Source organism: Podarcis muralis, chromosome 1 (genome assembly GCF_964188315.1).
Source record: "Podarcis muralis chromosome 1, rPodMur119.hap1.1, whole genome shotgun sequence".
NCBI classification, from domain to species: domain Eukaryota; kingdom Metazoa; phylum Chordata; class Lepidosauria; order Squamata; family Lacertidae; genus Podarcis; species Podarcis muralis.
Window position 1 is genome coordinate 37817786 of NC_135655.1, and position 24314 is coordinate 37842099.

Sequence of the window (24314 nt, forward strand, 5' to 3'; positions counted from 1 at the left end):
GAACCCAGACCCTCTGGGCTAACAATTCCTTTACAAACAAACAAACAAACAAACAAACCCCTAGTATATTAGGTGAACACCAAAACAAACATCTCATCTAGTTTGGCCTTATAGCTCTGACAAATGTTGGTGTTTTGTTTTATTTTATTGGAATCCTTGAAATTGGGGCCTGCAGTATTTTAGTCACTGTGGGTCACTTAGTTAGCTGACTGAAGCTGTTCTGAAACTTCTAGGCTTTTATATCACAGACTTAATGTTTTCTTTCTGCTTGTAATGATTCCTTAAGCTGTTTTGTTCTTGCCACAGCACTGTTTGATTTAGTTCTTCAGAGACATTTTTAATCCATGAGCAGCACAACCAAGGCTGCATCAAGACATACGATTTCGTATTTCCTCCCTCAAATGCATGCAGCACCACAGGGAATCTCTCAAACGAGAACTGAAGGGTTACCATTTCACTGGATTTACCAAGCAAGTTGGTCTGTGTCTTGAAACCCTGAAGTAAACATCAATGCTTCTCTCTTTCTTTAAGAGAGAGTCTGCTGCATTTTCAGAGAAGAAAAATTACTCTCCCCCACCCCAACCTAAGCTTTCTTGATAATGCCAAAACGTTGAAACTTTATGAGCTCTGTGTTCCCGATTCTATTTTTTGATAACTAAGAAACTGCAATTGTTGCAGCGAGGTTTCTGTGTGAAAGAATGCGAAGGCTTTGATTTGGGCCTGCACTTTTATCTCCAACTTTAATCAGTATACAGTGTAAGGTTTTCTCTGACATTTGTAGCAGCATTCCTGAGATTGATGTTGCCGCCCATTATACAGGGGAACATTTGATACTAAAGGTTCCCTGAGCTCCCATCAGCTTTCTATAGTATGTCTGCTCTCTTGACATTTAATGTCCCTAAAGCCTGATATGGTCTGATAACTTCAGCGTTGCCGTGTGCTTTTTCGGAAGGGGCAGTGGGAAAAGAAAGAGCTGAGGTATCTCTGCTATTCCATTCAGATTGTCACTATCTACATTCACAGTGCTTAATTCTGTCACTACTTTATTCAATTAAAAAAACACACCACACAAATCAAATACAAATGAAATACCGTATGCTGCTGAAAGAAATGTGTCTGTGAGAACAGAGATTAGAGGAACACTATTTGAAGCAAAATAAATTTGGCCCCTGAAAACTCTTCTCAAAATATAGATTAGTATTTTGTTGTTTTTAACGAAATCCTGTAAGCTGGCCTGGAAATACAGTTTATTGAACGGAAGGGCATACGTGCGTTAAACAAATAGATGAATGCATAGAAACACACGGATCTGCCTTAGTCAAAGCATTGGTCTATCTAGCTCAGAATCATCTACAGCAGGGGTGGGGGGACCTTTTCAGCTCCATGGCTCAGATCCTTATCAATAATCCTGATTTTAAAGCTCATCCTTCTTGCCTTTTAAGCTTGGAAACTTAATCTTGCAAACTTAAAAGTGAAGTGGGCTTGCAACAGACTTTGTGAGTCTTTCCTCCCTTCCCTTTTCTTGTCCAGGATCTTGTTCCAGTCTTAAAGGGGGAGGGCGTAGGGCTGTCATACGTATGGATTTCCCTGGACATTACTGGGATTTCAAAGGTGGAATTTACTCCTGGGGGGAATTTCCGAGAGGCGGCACTTTGTCCTAGATCTTAGGCAAGTTTTTGGCATTTTTGAATAAAAAAGCTCAACAACCTTCGGGGTGTCCTGGTTTTTATTTTTTTTAATGTGGCAACCCTAGGAGGGAAAGACTCACTAAGGGTTTTGCAAACCACTTTCCTTTAAAGTTCCCACTTGATAGTGACTGGCCAACAGCTGTTCAGGGTCTCTGGCAGGCATAGGAGCCAACTCCTAGGGGCTGGGGTCACTTCACCTCCCCCCATAAAATATTTGAAGGGTTTGGGACCCTACCCCAAAGTTGACGGGCGTTGCCATTAAAATGGTGTGTGCGTGTGTGTCGTATCTTGTGATTGATTATGCAGGGCAGGGCTTACCTGCCTTCCACAATATTTTATTTAAGTTGGCATTCCTGCTGGCAGGGGTGGTTTGCAGCCCTACCTAGGGTTCACCAAGAATTAAACCTGAAATACAGCCCATCCCTAATAATTTTGCAAGTATGATGCAGTCTACATACTGCAGGTGTCCATTTCAATGTCATCCATTTCCTCTTCCTGTTAGTGCCCAAATCCTTTCTGTAATTTAGCCTAGCACCCCCTTGCAGTGCCACACACACACACACACACACACACACACACACACACACACTGGTGGATATGTAAAACCATCTCCCTGTTTTGGTTAAACTGCATATGAGTGTCTTGTGTGCTTGTCATGTCTTCTGTGTCTAGAATATTATTACTTGTATTTGGAAACCTTTCTTCTCTCTAAAGAGCTCAAAGCAGGACTACAACAGACCTGCAAAATAAGATAAGGCCAAAAATTAGCAAAAAAAATTTGTTAAGCATGCAGAATGTTTCATAACAAGTTCTCCACCGAAAGACTCAAGAGCCTTACCACTAATTTTCTTACTGCTATTTACACTTATATACATGCACACACAATATTTAGAAAACTTGATATAAGCTTATATAACACAGTGCCCAAGTTTTCAATTCCTTGCAAATTTACTGTGCTTCCCCCACCTGCTCCCCCTTAACTTGCCTTTACAGAAGGTGGGCTGTAATAATCATTTTGGCTGTGTCTTGAGGGTTCAGCATGAGCTCATGGGTCACCGATTTCATTTATCTAACTCATCACAAAGTGCAGTGACAGCAAAGTCACCCACTGTGCCTCCTTCTACCAGAGCAAATAACATGGAAAAGCTACATTGGTGTTTTGTTTGGGGAAAGTAGTGCCAAAGTTATGAGCCGAGAGAGACTAGTTTGGCTTATTTGGCTGCTCACTGCCTTCTTGTAGTCAGGTTTTGTTTTGTTTTTTGGTTTTTTTAAAAGGAGAATTGCAAAGTTTAGTTGATCAATATTATCTTTTGGGATTGTTTAGTCCCAGGTTATGGAACAAATTATTTTCCTGACAGAGATATGCTGAAGGTTGGGATATAGTACAGAGCAGCAGCATGTTTTCAGGGTGATCATATTGTACACTTCATTCAAGTGAGAGAATTGTCCTGTACCATGAAGACAAACTAAAGTGATCAAAGTAATCTATAATGTAAGGGATCTCTGGGAATTTTTTTTTTTTTAAAAAAAAGGTTGTCAAAATGTCTCTTTTAGTTAGGCTGTATACATGCCTGCACATTTAAAGCACATTCTACAACAATACTGGTCACTGGAGTTTGTTAAGGTTTGCTGCTGGGAACTCTTAACTCTGTCAGTTACTATAGTGCCCAGAATTCTTTGAGGAAAAGAATGTCCTTTAAAGGTACACACAGGCAGAGACTGCTGGTGCCTAAATAATATTTGCATGTGGTCTTTAAAGAGAGAAGTGAAACTTTTTGAGACTTTGGAAATGGATTGCCTCTAGATGAATGTTTATCCAAAAATACAAACCTCATCTACTAATTCTTTTGGATACAACTGAAAATGAGGGTGGGTCATGCTTATAGGCCCCACCTCCAACCTCTATGTTGCTTATGTCAATTGTGTATACTATTTGCATGGATCCTAAGAGTGTACGCTTCTGTCTAAAAGATTTGATACCCTGACAAATAGAGGGTATACGATGGCACATACAGGATAGGAGTACACATATGTTCTGATGTTATGTGCATAGGATCCATATGAATGCTAGATGTAGAGAATTTCTTGTCCGCTTTTCAATTAAAGCTAATTCCTAAAGGCCAGTGGCAGAGCCGTCTCAATGCATTTCTTTTGTAACCAAGTGAAAATAGAGCAACTAACATATACCCTTCATGCAGAGATTGGCCTTGTAAACATCATTAGTAAGACTTCTACCTGTTTCTGAATCATTGTTACGGAGAGAGTTCAGAGTGAAGACACCTTCATTGACATGCTGGATAAATTAAAAAGCTTTTAGCAGAAGGTGCAGGCAAATTAATTGTATAATTGCCATGCAACGGGGTGGAGAGTTGGGATCACCATATAGCAGAAAGAAATTAACTACTGCAAATTAATTAGAATGTGGAATAATGAAAAAATGCAGAACAATGCTCTAAGTGGCAAAACAAAACAAAGACCTGTTATGGAAAACGTATATTGCGTAATTTAAACAACAAAATAATAATAATTGTCATGGTCCCTTCACAATTCCACAATGTTCCTGGATCAATGCTTTCCAAAATATGTCAACCTCTCTTTCAACAGTAAGGCACTTCTTCATACGATGGCATCCATGCTGCTGAATCTAGCTTCAGCCTTTACACCAGTTTCTAAATAGTCCAGTGGAAGCACTAGCAATAGTGGAAAACTAGGCAGGGCCAGTTCAAGACATTTTGGCACCTGAGGCAGCCCACAAAATGGTGCCTCCTTCCCAGGAAGAAGTGGCAAGTGAAGATTGACAGCAAGAACAAAGGGGAAATAAAGATCTGCATTGAGATTCGCTGCCCCTGTGGATTGGGGATGGTTTGAAAAAGAGACTAATTTAATCTTCCCTATTGTTTTGTAAGCAATTGGTATGAAAACAGCATACACAAATAAGATGCACCTGGGAAAAAAACTTGCCAAATTTCAGAAGGACAGATATGGAAATTTTGGTGCTAGGCACCTGTCCTGTAGCCTATAGGACCACATATTGTGTACCTTCTCAAGGAAAAGATAAAGCGCAGCTGCAATTCTCTCCTCTGCTTTTAGAAGCAAAACTTCAGTTACTTTGTCCAGGCAACCTTGAGCAACTCCAGTCACTCAGGAAGTCAATAATTGACTACAACTAATGCACTTGTGTAATGAATGGTTAAAGAGACACATTTGGCTTTAATGGACCTTTTACTTCTGCAGCGAAAGATTTCAAGACTGGAGATTTACCTCTGGCATCTGGTACAGCACCTGTCTCTAATGGAAAGCTACAACTCTCTCTTAAAAAGTGTTTCTTCCTCTCATGGATGCCCTTGTAGAGCTATTGGATTCACCTGTGCCTATTAAGAAGTTTGTTCCCTCAAATCTCATTAAGTATCCACTTGTGTGTCAAACTTCCTTATGCACACCTGCCTTTCATGAAGGATAACCTTATGCTGAAAAGGAAGGTGATTTTTGTGTGTGTATGAAGTAACCTTCTGGCTGTTGAAGGTAGGTTTGTGTTCTTTAGAGGACATCAGAAAAACATACAGCCTGGCTGTAATATTTCCCCCTCACATATACTGGGTTTGTAAATTAATTATTACCAGGGCTCTCAACTATTTAAAGATTTTTTTAGTTGATTAATCACCTGCCTTTTAACCAATTAATGAACTGATTGCATTTAAACATATTTGCATATTGCCAACACCTCAGTATAGGTGCCCTTTTGAGCTATGGAAAGAAGGGTATGCTGATCTACAGTTTGCTAAATAAACATTTCCACTCACTGGAAGCAAACTCCATCTTATAGAATCAAAGAATTGATTGGTAGAAACCTCAAATGAAGGGCCCACAGTCTTCTGAGAGAGACAGTCCCACTGTCAAACAGCTCTTACCATCAGAAAGTTTTTCCTGGTGTTTAGTTGGAACCTGTCTTCAGTATGTTGCTTTCTTATTATCTAGTTTCAATTATTCAATAAATAACAAGAGTGCTTTTAATTAAGCACAATCAGAAGGCTGGATGTCTAGATATAATCCTTGGCTTCTCAGCTGTGTGGAAATCAATTTGAATTTTTCTTAAGTAGATCAGACAGATGGCAAGAATAACTCGGAGAGCTAAAATAGTTATTTCACTTGCCTCACACCACCCAAAAAAGCCTCTCTGTGGCATGTGAACCATATCCCATTTGTAAGATGGGTTCATCTTTAAATGGGAGTTGACTCTAATTTCTCCCCCATTCTTAAGCAGATCTGAATCTTTTTTGCATCTTGGTCTGCACAATGGGGCCAAAAATCCTAATTTCACATTTGCTCTAACAGGGGTCTGAGCTGGTCCTGACTGACCAGGAGAGAGATCTTGAAGTTGTGGTGGGTATCTCAGTTAAAATGTTGACCTAGTCTGCAGCAGCTGTGAAAAAAAGGCAAATAAAATTCCAAGATCATCATGACATTATGCAAAACCATGGTTACCTCGCTTCATAAAGAATATTGTAGAGCTGAGAGCGGTGCAGAAGAAGGCAAAACAACTGCCCAATGAGGAAAGGCTGCAGCATTTGGGGCAAGTTAGTTTCAAAAGAGAGATTGGTAGGGTTACTGTACATGGCAGAAGTGTATAAAATTATGTAGGGTGTGAAGAAAAGGGATAGGAAGACCTTTCCCTCTCTCGCTCCTAATACTAGAATCTAGGGTTATCCAATAATGCTGAGAAATTAAAGATTCAGGATGCTCTTCAAGCAACACACAGTTAAACTGTGGAATTTGTTCCCACATGATGTAGTGATGGCCCCAAACTTGGATGGCTATAAGGAAGGTTAGACAAATTTGTGGTGGACAAGGCTTTCAAGGGTTATTAGCCATGTTGGCTTTGTACTATAGTATGGGAAGGACTATGCCTCCCTGTAGAAGTTGGTGGGAATCCCAAGTGGGGAGAGGGCTGTTGCAATTGGGTCCCACTTGTGGGCATCCCACAGGCATCCAGCTGGCTAGTGTGGGAACAGGATGCTGGACTAGATTATCTTTGACCTGATCCAGCAGAGCTCTTCTTACATTTATATTCCAATAACTTGGTGTGTATGTTGCTGGAGTAGTGGGACTTGATATGTATGTCTGCCTGAAATGGCATTTGTTGCTTGGGTTTCTTATGGCTTTATTTCTCTATCTTCCTAAAGCATCTTGTGTTCCATGGCATCAGCATGTTATTTTGAAACAACACGGGAAGAAGCAAGGTAAGTCTCTTTGTTAGATGCTTTGACATTCAGCAGCATGTTATGAAAAGTATTAATCAGTTCTTGAGATAAATCCAATGAAAACAATGAAATATTTAGTGCATATGCCACTCAACAAATTAATGCTGAGGGAAATCAGCTTGACTCTCATTGACTCCTCCTTTGCTGCAGATGAATTTGTGAAGCCTCATTCACAATGCTAATACCCAAGAGGCCCCAAGGCTAGGTGGCAACCAAACACACACAGCTTGTTTCTAGGCCTAGTGTAGCATTTCTTATCTTCTGGACTTCATAAAAAAGTGACACACACACACAGGTATGGTAAGCTGATAAATTTGTAAATAAAAGCAAAGAATCTCACCAGTGCTATAATTGGGTCTCTAGTGCAGGGATGAGGGAGGAGTGGAACAGAGAGCATTTTGAAGAATAAAAAGCCCGGCGTTGAGCCCATGGGATAGAGAGAGATATAAATAAAGTTCTAATACACCTCACCCTGGGACTGAAAATATTCAAGAAAGAGTGGGCTATAAATACTGTGAATAAATAATAGTTGTGGTTGGCACCACTCATGAGAGGCATATTATATAATGACCACAATTCATTATTGCATTATTAAGTATTTTTAAGTCCACTGAAATCAATGGGCTTCAGTGAGTTTAATTTATGTTGGAATAAGGCCAAAGTGCATCCATTTGGAAGGGCACCACTTAGCTGTTCCCTGGCCCTGTGTTTCTTATCTCATGTGGTTATTTCTCAAGAGCGTCTTATCTCTGGCTTCATGTGGTTTAAAAATTACTTCAGCTAGCTGATCAATTCTTTGCATGTTTATTTATGTGTCTAGGACTGCAGTTTAATACGCTGATAATAAGCAGGATTTTGTTTTTGTTTTGCCTTGTCTGCTTTGCAGTTTAAACTTGACTATATATACAAGAACAGGCCTTTGGACTTTGCTGTGAATCTTGGCTCCTATCCCCCTGAAATTTCTTGCTGTTGTCGTTGAAACCTGAAGTAGCACTCCTCAGTATGTGTTGCTAAATCCAAAATATTTTTTTCATACCTTTAGTTTTTTAATCGTTTTTCCAACCAGCAGTTCAAGACCATTTAAATACAGTGACCATATCTTTTTTATATAAATAATTTTTTATTAGTTTTCACACACATTTTCCAGCATAACATCCTTTTAAACATCATTTTGAAATTTATGGCTATCACAGCCTGAGAATTCCTTCAACCTCGACTGATGGTTTTCTAAAGTCTTTCTAATTATGCATTTTGTTACTATATTGCTATAAACTCAAATTTCCAATACATCTATTCTTAATTCTCTTCACAATAATTTATAAATTACTTCTTACAAAGCTTCTTTTAACCCTACAAGTGATGTCAACTGATTACAATTGCTTTCCAGATATGTCAAAAACTTCTTCCATCCCTTTAGGAAAGTCTAGTCCTGCTGGTTCCAAATTTTCCCTGTTTGTCTTGCCATCTCAGCATAGTTCAACAATTTCTCTTGCCACTTACACTGGCCATATCTTAGCTGCCTTTTGGTTAACAGAACTAAGGTGCTATTCATCATAGGCTAGTAGAACAAGTGAGATCTACAACAAATGTTACATTGTGCTCCTGTTCAGGGTTCCAGCCATCAACTACATCCTCTTCCAGGATACCCCATTCAATCTCCCGCTGCCCTCTTTTACGGACAGGATTCAGTTAATGAGTCCCATCAACAGAAGCCATTGTGCAAGAACTTCTGCATGTGCGGCAAGGCTTTCCCATCCTCTCTTCCTCCTGTGCTCCCCACAGCCCCCCAATTGCCTCAGGGGTGGAAGATGTGCTGGGACAGCACATGGGTGGGGGGAAGAGAGGGGGATCATTTTGCTTGGCAAATCAAAATGCTCGCCCTGGTGGAACAGTGTTTAATTCCTTTGTGTGTTCCCCTCACCTTCGAACAGTCCGAAAATATTTTGTGGCCATTGTAAATGCTGAGTCTTCAATTAGTTCTGTGTAGATTATTTTTATGCCCTAAAATATTTTTTGTACTTCTGCAAACCTTAAGATTTTCTCTTCCCCGAAGCCTGCTGATGCCACCACCCTTGTAGGTAGATTTTGCTATTTTGCCAGTGTGGTGTAGTGGCTAAGAGCAGTGGACTCGTAATCTGGTGAACCGGGTTCGATTCCCCACTCCTCCACATGCAGCTGCTGGGTGACCTTGGGCTAGTCACACTTCTCTGAAGTCTCTCAGCCTCACTCACCTCACAGAGTGTTTGTTGTGGGGAAGGAAGGGAAAAGAAGATTGTTAGCCGCTTTGAGAATCCTTAGGGTAGTGATAAAGCAGGATATCAAATCCAGACTCTTCTTTTTCATAAGGACACACACTTGGAGAATGAGTCATTACTAATATATAGGGTGTTTTCTGAGAATAACTATTACTATGGTGCTCCTGCCATGAGAGTAGATGAATTTGCTCCAGCACCACCTGTCTTACCTGGAGGAGACTTGGAGTAGAATCTCCAAGGGTGAGCAGGGGAGGAAGTCATCTGGGACTAGGTGACCAATCATGGGGGAGCAAACTGCACCAGTTTAGGGCTGATCTTCCTCCTTCTCAACATCTGACAGCTATTGCTACTGTTTGTCAAAGTTTGGGATGGAGGGAATCTGGTGATTGCCTACTTATTCTGTGCTCTCTTATTTCTGCAGTGGAAAGCTTATAGTATGTGTCATACACTCAGTTCATTTCAAGCTTGTGCCTTTAGTTTCTTTAAAGCAGTGTTTCCCAACCGGTGTTCCGCGGCACACTACTGTGCCGTCAGACATTGGCTGGTGTGCCGTGGGAGGGAGGCGGGCGAGTCGGGCGGTGAGAGGCGGCAGCGGCGAGGATCCGCGTCGAGCCGGGGGCGGCTCCGCGGTGGTGGTGCCGAGCGGCGGGGCAGCGCGTGCAAAAGGGAGGAGCGCGAGACAGCGGAGGAGGAGGAGGCCGGCATGTCCGGGCAGCAGCAGCAACAACAGCAGCAGCAACTCCCGGCGACGGCTCCTCAAGCCCCGCCGCCGCCCCCTCCTCCGCCCGCTATCGCCGCCACCACCACAACAGCCGCCGCCGCCTCAGTTGCCGCCGTCCCTCAGTCCCTCGCTCTGCTGCCTCCTCCCACCCCCAAAGCTTGGAGGTTCCCCGGCAAGGGGGAGGGAAAAAACTTTCACTTTCGTGCGTCCCTCCCGGCGTGACGCTGCGCGCTGACGTCACGGGGCGGGGCTTTAATGGTGGTGTGCCGTGAGATTTTTTTTCAGTAAACAGGTGTGCCGTTGCCCAAAAAAGTTTGGGAAACACTGCTTTAAAGGATCAAATTACCAGCATTACCATACTTGAATAATCTTGACACCTCTATCCCAACTGATAAACACATTTCTATGAGAAGCATAGTGTCCGTCATGGATGAGCGCAACTACATCAAGATACAATTTAGTTTGCTGAAATGGCATCGGCAGAAGCAGGAAAGATCTCACAGAAGCGATTGGAGTCTCCTGGCAGCTTTACAAACTACAACACATCTGAGAAAATGTTCATAACAAAAATCGCCAGGGGGATGTCAGATTCCCCTCTAATGCCATGATAAATGTGCAGTTCACCCGAATGAGTATTAACTGTATTATATTCATAGGAAAAAGAAAATTTGCCAAGTTGGATATAACAAGTTGACAGGATTCAGTACAATTCTTGCAAAATGATAAAGTACAAGAGGCTCAGACTATAAACATGTTTTTCACATTTACATCTTCAGTCTCAAAATGTTACTTTTATATTTATCCATGTGGAATCCATTTCAATCAATGCTACAAGCAGGTTAGAACTAAGACTGACTGAAAATGGACTCCTAAAATTCTCCATGCTACTTGGTGGTGGTGAAATGGGGTGGGATTTTGCTGAATATTATCCAGGGGAGGGCTGAAATTTTGGGACAGTTTGGGAAGAGCTAAACAGGAAGGGATTCCCCCCAATATTTTTATCAGAATTTTTTTCTGAGGATTTTCAGCTTTCATAATACTGATTGAAATGCTGTTGTTAATTCATATTGGTGGTTTAAGAGAAGGGCTGGAAGATGTGCTCCTGTGGGGGAAAAACAAACCCAGGCCTTCTTAAAATGTATTGCACTCTCTTGCTGATTTAACTCACAGATGACAACTAAAGATAAGTGTGTATAGAATAACAGCTGGAAAGTGCAAATAATGAGCTTAACCTTGATTATTTGAAATGTTTGAAAAACATTAGAATAATATTTATCTTAAGAGTGTTCTCTTTACTTAGTTTATCCAGAATTGGATGGACCAAATGTCAAATGAAAGCCTTGTGTGAAAGGAATTTGGATTCAATGGTGCAGATTCTCACTTTGCATCTTGGAATCCAAATCTTTGTTCTGCTACAAATATACACATCGTGAAGTCAAGTATACACTGACTTCCTGATGTGACAGAATAACTACATGGCTATTCCTTGAGGTTCTGCAGTCAGCCATGAGGAAAAATAGCAGCTGGTGGAAGCACCAGTAAGTGAGCCTTGAGGTAAATCAAACATAGCCCTAGATCTTTAAATGAAACCTAACAAGAAAGGGAAAAGCAGAGCATGATGGGAAACGTAGCTTGTGGTGAGCACTGACTAAACTAAAAAATAAAAAATAAATACTTAAGATGACACAAAGTCAGTTAAATTGAATCTTGTAAATGACAGGAAGAAATATGAAAAAAATCTATGAATTTTCCTCCCTTTGGAGGCTCCTATTTTCCTCATGAAATTCAGAATTTAGTCTTTATTTGTGTTGCAGATACATTTTCACATAGCCTTCTATGAAAGTAGATTGCAGTATCAGTGAATATGGTTTTAATAGTGTCAAATAACTGAGGAACTGGATTTCCTAGTCGTTTAAATTGGGGATAAATTAAAAGTGTTGTATTTAGGTTTTCACTCACTCAGAACGAGTTCTCCCTATCTCACTCCCTATCTCCCAACCTGAAACCTGTCTAACATCTCAAATCAAATCCTATCCCTCTTCTCAAATCCAGCCCTATCTAACTCCCTCAGAAAGCTGGTCATTTTATCCCACTCCCCCAAAGTGCTGTCCTGTGGTTAGCTGACTCCATAGCCAATCAGAAAGAGTTTCCAGCATTCTGGTGGAATTTCAGAGAAACTGCATCACAAGACTCTGGTCTGGCTCTACTATCCATCACAGAACGCTATAGAGTACAGTGGTACCTCGGGTTACATTCACTTCAGGTTACATATGCTTCAGGTTACAGACTCTGCTAACCCAGAAATAGTGCTTCAGGATAAGAACAGAAATCGTGCTCCGGCGGCACGGTGACAGCAGGAGGCCCCATTAGCTAAAGTGGTGCTTCAGTTTAAGAACAGTTTCAGGTTAAGAACAGACCTCTAGAGCAGTGTTTCCCAACCTTGGGCCTCCAGCTGTTTTTGAACTACAATTCCCATCATCCCTGACCACTGGTCTTGCTAGCTAGGGATGATGGGAGTTGTAGTCCAAAAACAGCTGGAGGCCCAAGGTTGGGAAACACTGCTCTTGAACATATTAAGTACTTAACCCGAGGTACCACTGTACTGCAAATTCTGGATCCAGCAGATGTCTCTGACCCATTTTACTTCAGCTTTCCCTCGTTCAAAATCTAAGTGACTAGGCAGCATTTAATATCTGAGATTGTGTAATGCTTTCACTTTGTTTTTCCAGCATCTGAGAAATATTTGTCAGTTTTCGTTCTTTTCCCTCTCTCTCCAAGTCATACTCCAATAAAATAAGAAAATACAGATTTCATCATACCCTATTACTCACCGAAGTGCTGGTTTTTCAGTAAATATTATGGTGGAAAAACACATTCCAGAACTTAGCACAGAAATGAATTTGGTTGAAATTTCAGCCTCATTCTTGGTGGCAAAACTCAGATCTGTTGGAAAACTCATCTTCTGTAATAAATACAATGAAGGATCCAGAAAAGTTCACACATTCACACACATCTAAAAGGTTCTTCAACTGCCCAAGGATTAGTATTCCTTTGGAACACATTGAAATGTATCCACCTCATTGTGAAAATAAATAATATACAGCGGTACCTCGGGTTACATACACTTCAGGTTACAGACACTTCAGGTTACAGACTCCACTAACCCAGAAATATTACCTCGGGTTAAGAACTTTGCTTCAGGATGAGAACAGAAATCGTGCTCTGGGACATTTTAAACTGAAGAGCAATATAGTGTTTTAAATATTTATTAATAAATATCTCAACATATTGCTGGCAGTGACTGACTGTGGTTTTCTGCAAGCATTATTATAACAGAAGTCATTCTTCAGATATCACTTGCAATATATGCAAAAATTAGCTGATTGTTGAATGCTTTCAATAATAAGAAACAAGTGTTTAAAAATATGAGCTGGGAAAGCAAACTGAATTGCTCTCAGCAGTTTTTCAGGGCATCTCTGGTCCTTTCTTCCCTGTTTTATATTTCTGGCATGGCATCTGCATTATCTTTCTTTCTTGGTGCTCCCAAGCAGACACAGATTGTTGTGCCAAAGTCCCAGAAGTATCAGATGTGATTGCTATCCAGTCTGAACACCTTTTCATTGTATCAAGGTGTGATGCAAAGGGCATAATTCATGTATTAAGGATGGGTGCTAGCACAATACCACAAGGTAAATTGATATTGATTCATCTTCTCTGAGCAAACATTTTTCTGACAGTGCAGAGCAAAGCTAGGGAGAGATGTGATTCTAAATACAAAGGCTAAAGTTGAACAGATTTGCATTTAAATTAAAAAGTGTTGGTGGTTGAAATCAATAATAATAATCAAGGAATTTAGTTTTCAAAACAGTATGACATTATGAAATTATTCAAATTCAAAACTGCTGCCCTTAAAGTACATGAAACGACCATAGAGAAGATGCATATTATCAGGATTTTAAAAATACCACCAGCACCATCTCTCTCTATATATACACACACAGTGCTTTCTTTGTGATGGTACTCACTAGCATGAAATACCATCCTCTCTTTCCACTCATGGCAGCTAATTTGTGCTGGCAACCATAGCATTTTTTACTGGGTACCAGCATCTCATTTTTCCAAAAGCAAACAAACAAACCTCGAAAACAAACCCAAAAGCATATGCCTGCTTTAACTTGCCCAGTTTAAGTTTTAGCCACCTATTCTAAGTTTGATTTTTGTTTGATAGCTTCTGCTATGGCATCCCTAATTTGTGATACTGTCAAGGCCTGAGTGAAGTGGTTCGTCTTTAACTCCAAATAAAAATGGACAAAAGATTATGAATGATGGACCTCCAGGGGCAGGGAGTTCCACAGGGATGGTGTCAACGCAGGACCCACCCAGCATCCTAAGATTTCCTTCTGATGATCTAAGTGGCTGGGCTGCACTGGCCCCCTTTTAAAATGCTAGGAGTAGACTGGAGTGAAGCCTCATGAAACAGTCCGCTCCTATTGCCCACCCCCAGCCGCCGTGGATTGGCTGAATTTGAATCTGGGTTTGGCAGGAAAGCAGAACCCACTCCGACAGCTGTGGCAGCACAGCAACAGCTCAAAGAAAATGGCATGGCCCCAGGAAGATGGGGAAGCTCCATGCTGGGTTGCAACCTTTGCCTACCATGGGAATAGGTGAGCGGCCATTTTGGCCAAGAGCCATTTAGTGCTTTAAAAGTGAATGACACCTTAGATGGAGTTTGGAATTGCATAGGCAGAAGTGGAGATGGAAGAAAATAATATAGTGGTTGCTGCTGCTATATAATTAGGCAGCACCAGCTGCAGCTTCCAAAACATCTTTCAAAAGACTCCAAAAGGCTATAAAGTAGAAATGAACCATATAGATTGCCATTCCCTGTCTCCTGCAAGAATACTGTGATTAAATATCCTTGAATATATGGTAGCTTGTATCTGTAGAGATAGTTGTTCTATTTAAACTTGATTGAAGCAAATGTTTGTGCAACAAAGTCTTGACTGTGCACACCATGCACTTTAAGTTTAGTGGGGGGAGTGTATCATCAGCTATGAATGGTCATTCATTAAGCAAGCACTTTAAAAAACCCATGTATTTTATACAGGTTGTATGCACATACGAGACAGCAAAACACAGTAGTGTGTATGCACCTGATTCACACACACATATCCCCCATAGATACATAGACACATAAATGTATATTGGACTTCCATCTACTTCTTAGGAAGGTACAGTTTCATTCATAGAGTAATCTGGAAAGTTATCAATGTACTGGAGAAGGAATGAAACCATCTGAAAAAGAATGTCAGATCTTCTCAAACAATGCCGGTCTGACACATTTCAGAAACAGTCTCTGTAGTTCAGATGCCCCATTTCTACTCTCTTCCACAGTAGATTGTTGAGATACAGCCCCACAGTGGGCCTTGAACCTGAGGTGACCAAGCAGAGATTTCTCTAATGCCAAGTACAGTAGATTTTCCTTCTGCATCATATTCCCACTGTCCTGCTCATACAGCTATAACAGCCACAGTGGGTGGCAGCTAAGAGGACATTCCCCACACAATGCTTATAATGTTAGGTTTATTTTTTTAAAACTCAGATTCTGGATCTGGACATTACCATATTCATTTAACTCTCATCCTTTCCAACTTTCCCCTCTATGCGTTCAATTTGATGAGTTAATTTTGGATTAGGATTATGGTGCTAAAAACAAACAAGCCCTGTCAGTCTTCAGTTTAATATTGTATAATCATGTGTGGGGAACTTTTGGCCATCCTGATGTTGCTTCCTTCACCCCTGGCCATTGATCATGCTTGCTGGGACCAGTGGAATTTGTCATTCAGCAACTTCTGGAGGGCCAAAAAGGTTCCCCCTCCACCTGATATAAAACTATAGACATGTACTTTCTAATCCTCTATTTCTATTCCGGTTGACTATATTACAGGCTAAGTAGAGAGCTCGAACCCCCATCTGTTACATCATCTAACTTGCTGTGGGAACTGTGGATTGCCAGGAAGTAATCAACTTGCATTGTGTCCATTACTTGCTTCCAGTACTATAAGCCCAGGTGTGTTTCAATTAACTTATCACTGTACAGCAGGGCCATTTGGGGTTGGATCCCAACTTAGTCATGAAATCAATGGTCCTTAAAGTAGTTGTTATGTACTTAAACTCTTTGATTTCAGTGGAATATCATACATGACTAAGGCTGCAATCCATATTCTACCTACCTGGGACTAAGCCCCACTGAATCCAAAAAGATTTCTGAATAGACATAGGGAGGATTGCTCTGTAAATCTGGATCCTGCTTATATTATTTTCTGATTTAACTGCACACCAGAACTCAAACTGCAAATTTAGGCAGAACTGGCCAGTTTCACTCCTCCTCCTTTTAATTTTTCATACACTATTGAGTTGACTTTGCTGATTTTTTAAAAAGCCATTATATTTTATCGGTGATAAAGCAACAAAGGTTTTACAAAATGTGTTCCACATAATCATCTGGTTTAGCAACAGTAGCTACAAAAATTTAGACAAACCTGTGATGTAAAATGGAAAATGAAACTTGTGAAACATGCTCTCAAGTATTATATCAAATGCTTGAACATGCTCTTAATTGGCAGAGCTTTAATGCCATTAGGAGTTATGCATATGCTTCAGCTACTTTTTATGCAGAGGAGAACAAATATCAATATCCATCTGTCAAGTAAGTGGAGCCCATATGGTACCACAAGAGCTTCATATAAGTCAGGTATGGCTTATATGAATCAACTTGCTGTCGCCAGCTATTGCATGATAAGCAGGTTGAGGGATTTGTTCACTCTAAAGTAGTTCCTTTATAGAATACCCAATACGACAAAACTTTACTTGAGTTTTGATCCAGATAATAAGCTTGACAAGTAAGACCTTTTCTATATCTCAGAAGTAAGGAGACCCCTTGAATAGAAACAAGTGAATTCAGTAAGAGGAATACTTTAATTGGATCAAATGACTGGATCAAGTCTACTGAAATTTGCATGGAAATAACTCAATACTAAAGTGCACTTATACATATCTACTCAGAAGTAAGCCCCGTTGAGTTCGGTTGGGCAGAAACTTAAAAGTTTGCTTCTTACTTAGTTGGTCCAATAAATGGTGGCGTGCTACCTAGTTTGGATTGTTAATGACTTTTTCTGAGAGATCCTCAAACATAGGTTTTATGGGTGTGAGGTCAGGATAAATATGGATAAGGAAATTCAGCAACTTATTTCTGACTTATAGACTACCTCTCTAAAGAAGACATTGGATAACTTGTTAAAGGGTCACAAAGATTGACAGGTGTGTGTGGGTGTTCATACCAAGTTCCACAAACTGGAATTTGGGGGCATTTGAAATACAGGATTAATCTTCAAAAAGCAATGTCCGAATGCATTAGTCTTATATACTTTAATCTATGACACTGGAATGAAATTGAATGAGTGTACCTCTGACTATTTAAACAATAATGTTCAAGGATGGGAGATGAAGAGCTCTTGCTGGATGAAAGTTATTAGAGGTAGCCTCATTCAACATAGCAAACAGTGGGTCAGATAGCAAATATCTGAAGATATTTGGGGTAGCTTTTGGCAGTATAGCCATTTGTATACAACTTTTTAGATGCCACTTATACATGGCATTGGCCCTCTATTACATTACACATATATGGAAGTTAACCTTGGTCTTCAGTACCATGGATGCCCTCCCATAAATTTCAGAAGCCTGATTTTCCAGGATCCCAATATGTGAAGGGAACTACTGGAAGGGAAACTGGAAGGGAAACTGGAAGGGAAAAGGTTCCAGTTGCCTTCTGTGCATTGGAAAGCAACCAAAACAGGGACAGAGGGCACAGACGAAGTATACTTGTTTCCACTTTCCACCATCACATGCTCACTTTCTCATGTGTATACTGCCTGACTTTTCTAAGAACGTATAAAATGTTCTACATTCAAAAATACCTGAGTAGTGTACACATATAGAATATAGCAAGGGAAAGATGGTTAAGTCCAGTCAAAGGTGACTATGGGGTACAGGACTCACCACACTTTTCAGGCCGAGGGAGCCGGCATTTGTCCACAGACAGCTTTCCATGTCATGTGGCCAGAATGACTAAACGGCTACTGGCGCATGGAGGACCATAACGAGTGCCAGAGTGCACAGAAACACTGTTTAGTTTAGTTTCGTGCCACTTGCACTGGTATATAGAATATATAGAGAATTATATTTAGAATTTAAAACACGGTGCAAATAATAAAAACAGTGTTTAGAACACTGAGATTACAAAGCCACACGCAATAATTAAATGCTGCGGGGGGGGGGGAGAAAATGAGCTAATTCAAGAAGGCTTGGGTGGGAGGGGAGAAAAGCTTTCAATAATGGATTGAAAACACAACAATGTGGGGGCTTGCTTCATTTCTAGAAGAGAATTCCGAAGAACTGGTGCAAACAATGGTAAATTCATGTGCTCTATTGCAGATCAGCAATATGGTTCAGAGGGGTTCAAGGCTCTTCAGGAAGGCTGGCTCCAACCATGTGCTTTATATAAGCATCGTGTAGTAAATGTTTCCACATGTTTTATTGTGTGTTCAGTGTAAGAGCCATCCAGTGACCAAAACTTCCAGGCCCATCATGGAATCAAAATAATGCTCAACATGGTGGCACTTGGGGCCAGTTTTTTTATTCTTTTCAACATGTGTTGGGGTGGGGGGATATGCATGGAAGTAAATGGAGAAATACGCTTAGTAAATGGTAACCTAGTGAAGACTCCTTCACTTCATGATTCTCTGTATGCGTATCCATCGGACTGCTGGGCTGGCAAACACACAGCATCATGTAACTGGTCCTTAATTCTAACATTTGTTCCTTCTTCTAAAAAAAGGCTTTTTCTAAGCCATCATTATTTTCTTCTTCAGAGAGCAGATTTAGTCTTTCAGAACCACATCTGCAGTCTTGGGGGCCAAAATGGCAAGGGCTATTAATTGTGCTGGAGGACATAAATTAATCATCTGCTGGAGTCTAGAAGAATTTTCCCTGTGTAGTATTTTGGTGTGTGGTTTGCAAGCTTCTTTAGGATTTTCCTCTTTGCTTTTCTCTGAAGCATATGGTGCAAGTCTCTGCCAAATGCAGGATTTTGTGTAACATGGAATCCACTTTAGGAAGGCAATTGCTATGTTGAAATAGGATGATGGGCATCAGGCAGCCCTTAATCCATTTCCATTGCAAAAACACAGAGGTAGCAGCAGATGCTGCCATGGCTAAAATGAGATTCCATGCCTTGCAAGTAGACAGGGTCACCCAACTCTGCCCCACTTATCAGGCAACTGTCCCAGGTAATTAAAAAAGGTTTTGTGTTTTGTTTTTGTTTGTTTTTAAAATGCTTTCACAGTTATAATGCTGCAAGGAAAATCCAGTCCTCTCTTGACATTATATATATGTGGAAGTTAACCTTGGCCTTTGGTACCATGGATGCTTTCCCAGTCATGTTTTTGCCAGCTGCCTGCATCTCTGTTAAACTGAACCTTTTAAGAGACTGAAGTGCATAGCTGTCAACTTTTCCCCTTTTTAAAGGGAAATTCCCTTATTCCGAATAGGATTCCATGCAAGAAAAGGGAAAAGTTGACAGCTATGCAGAAGTGTATTCTAGACACATAAAAAACACTGTGAAAATGCTTTTAAAAAAACGTTTTTAAAAATGTATTGAATTTGCCATAAGCTCACAATAGCCATCTAGTGTCACAGTTGTATAATGCACTTAAACGTTATATTTGCAGCTGTATAGCTGAGTCCAGAGACTCCAAGTTACCAAGAGTCACCAAGGCAGGAATCAAGAGGTAAAGCTTTTCCCAGCATGATATTTCCATGCTGCACCTGCTGAACTTCTGCCTGTGATATCGCTGCCAGGCGCCCGCCCTCTCTCTCTCTCTCTCTCTCTCTCTCTCTCTCTCTCTCTCACACACACACACACACACACACACATACTTACTCACCACCCTTCTCCAAGCCTGCCTAAACTAATTGTCAAAAGCTGATCAGATTTGCTTGCTATGTCGTTAATAGTGCGAGTGCCATTTAGGGACAGCAATCCTCCCTCCTCTCACGTCTCAAGCCACAAGCGATTATTCCGTCCAGCCAGTGCTACACACTGAGAGACCATTATTAAAAGCAATTAAATGGAGCCATGTGCGAGGTGTGCATGTCAAAGGGATAAACCCTGGTGCTTGAGACATGTTGCTATAGCTATAATAGGCATAACAAAGTAGAGGCTCACAAAATGCACTTAATAGGCACCTTTTTCTATTTTAACTTTAAATGTAATCTCGCCCCTCGCTGAAATCCGAAATGGCATCATTGCTGCATTGATTTTTTTTTTTTTTTTTTAAAAACCAGATATACACACATGTATGAAATGTACGTGTGTGATGCATGAACTAACAAAGAAAGCAATTCAGCAGGCTGGTTTAAGACACTTTTCATTGCTGACATGACCTCCAGCTCTTTTTCCTCTCTCTCTAACCAGAGGGAAAGTTTCTGTTTTATTATAATGATCTATAGACTTCTCCCTCTGCCTTTGCACTCAGGGTTTGTTTCATGTTCCCAATACTTCATTAATAAAGAGTTCTTCTGAGAGGGCTGCAAGCTTTAGCAAACATGTCCCTTTTGGGTAGTCTTCCCTGCCTGACTTTGCTGCAGTGGACTGGAATTGCAGAAGAATGAACTGTCAGCAGCCACTGATTTATAAGAGTGATTTACCTTCTGGAGAGTGTAATTATGTTCATAGTTAAGAATTAATCAGGTGAGAGAATTATGGAATAATCACACTCCTGACTTTGGAAGGACAAACTAAAGGGAGACCGTTTCAGCATCAGAGGGCCCACTCCCTAGACAGGTTGTGCCTTGTTCTTGAATGCATACAGGAGAACAGTTTTCTATAGGCTGAGAGCAGGTGAGAAAGGACAGTTTGCAGAAGCATAGCTGTCAACATTTCCCTTTTTTTAAGGGAAAGTCCCTTATTCTGAATAGGATTCCTCGCAAGAAAAGGGGAAAGTTGAGAGCTATGTGCAGAAGTAATGCTGTATCTCAGGACAAATTAGTTCAAAGTAAATTGAACTTCTTAAAAAATAAATAAAGCCATGTCTTGTTAGCCAATTTTGGCATCTTGAACAGAGGAAAATCTGGATGTTTCTAATAAGCAATAGGGGAAGTGTTCAGTTTGTATTTAATATAAGACATGGTTAACTCACTGTAAGCCAGAACAAGTGGTTATTCATTGATGAATGAGTTCACATGCAACTAGATAGGAAAGTGAAAGTAACCACAATAAACCACAATGTCTGGGGCTAATGCTTAATGTTATACCACAGGAAGGACTGTCATTCAGTGGTAAAGCACATGTTGGGTAAGCAAAGGGTACCAGGTTCAATTCTCCACATCTCCAGGTATGGCTGGGAGAGAACCCTGCCTGAAACCTTGGAGAGCCATGACCAGATAAGTGTTGACAATACTGAGATAGATGGTCCAGTGGTTTGATTCAATTTGAAGCAGCTTCCTTTGTTCCTAAGCGTTTGAGATATATTATTTGCTGAGGCTATGGGTGTTTCCAATTAAAATAAAGCGACTGAAGTTGCTCATCATCAAAGTACCCCCTCTCTCCTTGTTCCCGTATTGATTAGACTGATACCGATCATAGTTAGGTAATAGGTCTTTTAAGTTGCAGGAAGACACCCTCCTCTACATTACAAGGCTTCCATTTTGGTTTATCGGCATCTTTATTCCCAGAGTCCAGGTGGTAATGAAAAACAGGATAATGAAGATGATGATGATGATGTCACTTTCCTCACAAAAATGACCTGAAGCAATTTACCAAAAAAACAAACAAAAACAAAACAGCACCAGGTAGAGGAGCCAATATAAAACTAACCTAACCTCATGTAGAGCAGGTCTAGGTATCTTGTGGCTCGCCAACTCCCTGAAAGTCCAGGCAGCAGGGCTGATGGTCAGGGATGAGAAGAGTTGTAGGCCAGCAACATCTGGAGGCCACCAGGTCCCTCTGCTTTAGCAAGTGATCTAGGATTGAAGCTCACCTTCAAGGTGCATTGAGCCATTCCATTCCCAGCCTGTGCTGCAGCAACCCTGGGGTCTCCCTTTGCAGATGAGGCTCTGTGATCCAAAGGGTGTGGTCTGAAGGCAAATGAAACCAGCACCTAGCTAAAGTTAAATGAGGACCTGGGTCTGGTCAGCTTCTGGGTGGGAGACCACCTGCAACTACCTGTACGGTTCCATAATGGAAGAAAGGCAGGATAACAATGTAAGCAAATGAATAAACAAACCCAGTCTGTCCCTCTGTTGGATTTGAAATACCGTAGCTTTTATATGTGGAATTGTTTTTATTTATTTCTTATTCCTGATCCTCCCCCCCCCATGACCTCACTTCAAGATGTTTTATGGGAAGTGATTCATAAATTGGATCAAATATATAATGGCCTTAATGACCCTGCCTCTGATAATATCCCTTCTGAGACAGGCTCTAGGAGATCAAGGAATTTGACACTAATATTACTAATGTTAAAGTCCTTATTATTGATCAGGGCTGCTTGTTTGATTCTCAGATTAAGCCTTGTTTGATTAATCAGATTAATTAAACCTATCAGATTAATCTGCATTCATTAATCTATGCAGATTCTGGCACAGGAAATAATCACTTCATTCACCCTCCCTACACTTGTACAGTCATAGAAAATATAATGTGAGATCGAATTCTGCTGATGGAACTCTTACACCACAGTGGGAAACAAGGATCCGTCCTTAAGTCTAGGGAAATACATTGCTTTTTTCTGGCACACCATGAGTTTTAACTTTTTACCGATATCCTTATCTGTTTCCGTGTGGGACATGCATTATGTACTAAATCCCATTTAATTTTAAACTGTGTCTAGCCTTCAGCAGTTTTGCATAGTTATGAATTTTATGTAACTGCAACAGATATTCTGTTTTTCATATATTCCCGTCAGCAAATCTAATGGGTGAAGCTTCTGTGTACTGCAGCCAGTCGCAAGATTTGTAATGGAGAAATGAAAAGACACATGACTGGCACACAAATTTTGCTAGCTAACTGAAAATCTGAAAAGACAAGGAGGTATTCACCGAGAAGAGAAGAGGTTTGCAGTTTCTTGATTGCTTCTTGTAAATTACTAGGTGATGAAGGTCAATAGTCACTGTCATTAATAAGGGAACTTGGTTGGTTGCTGAGCTGGGAGTTAGGGAACAGCAAAAGCAGAACCTTCTTTGCTTAATTAATTTTTATTGGTAAGCCACTATTCAGCTCATATACTTAGTATTACCTTTTCCTCCCCCCCCCCGCAAGAGCTGTGATCCAAGGCTACACAATCATGATGGAATAACCCCTCCAAAATGACTAACTCATGGATCATAATTGACTGAAGTAGGAGGTCTCCAAACATCACACAATTGGACCCAGAAGCTAAATTACTCCAGGAATATCACACACAAACATCTCTCTATTCCACCAACCTTTACATCTTCCAGGCAGTATACATTCTCAATATTTGGAGGGGATTGTGCCCAGTGGCCCCACCCACTCTCAGCAGCTGTAGAGTCCATGCAATCCACAATCCTAAGCAATCAGGGCTGATACCCACATGGAGGACCTAAGTACACACACACACACAACCTCATTCAGGACCTCAGTTGAATAGCAGAGGTTGTGGGTGGTGCTACTAGGCATGAGCCCACTGTCCCTCTGCATATTTAGTCTACATGTGGTGGGAGGCATGAAAGGGGCTTCTCATTCCCATTCTCACTGGCCAGGTTTCTATCTGTACCAGTGGCAGTTCAGCCATTCACCAGCCTTGCTAACCATTTTGCTGGGTGCAAGCAAAGGAAAGGCTGAACAGAGGAGGAGGAGGAGGAGGAGGAGGAGGAGGAGGAGGAGAAGGAGAAGGAGAAGAAGAAGAAGAAGAAGAAGAAGAAGAAGAAGAAGAAGAAGAAGAAGAAGTAGTTTGGATTTGATATCCCACTTTATGACTACCCTAGGGAGTCTCAAAGCAGCTCACAATTTCCTTCCCCTTCCTCCCCCACAATAGAAACCCTGTGAGGTGGGTGGGGCTGAGAGACTTCAAAGAAGTGTGACTAGCCCAAGGTCACCCAGCAGCTGCATGTGGAGGAATGGGGACGCGAACCTGGTTCACCAGATTACGAGTCTACCGCTCCTAACCACTACACCACAATGGCTCTCAGTATAGTACAGTGGTACCTTGGGTTAAGTACTTAATTCGTTCCGGAGGTTCGTTCTTAACCTGAAACTGTTCTTAACCTGAAGCACCACTTTAGCTAATGGGGCCTCCTGCTGCCGCTGCGC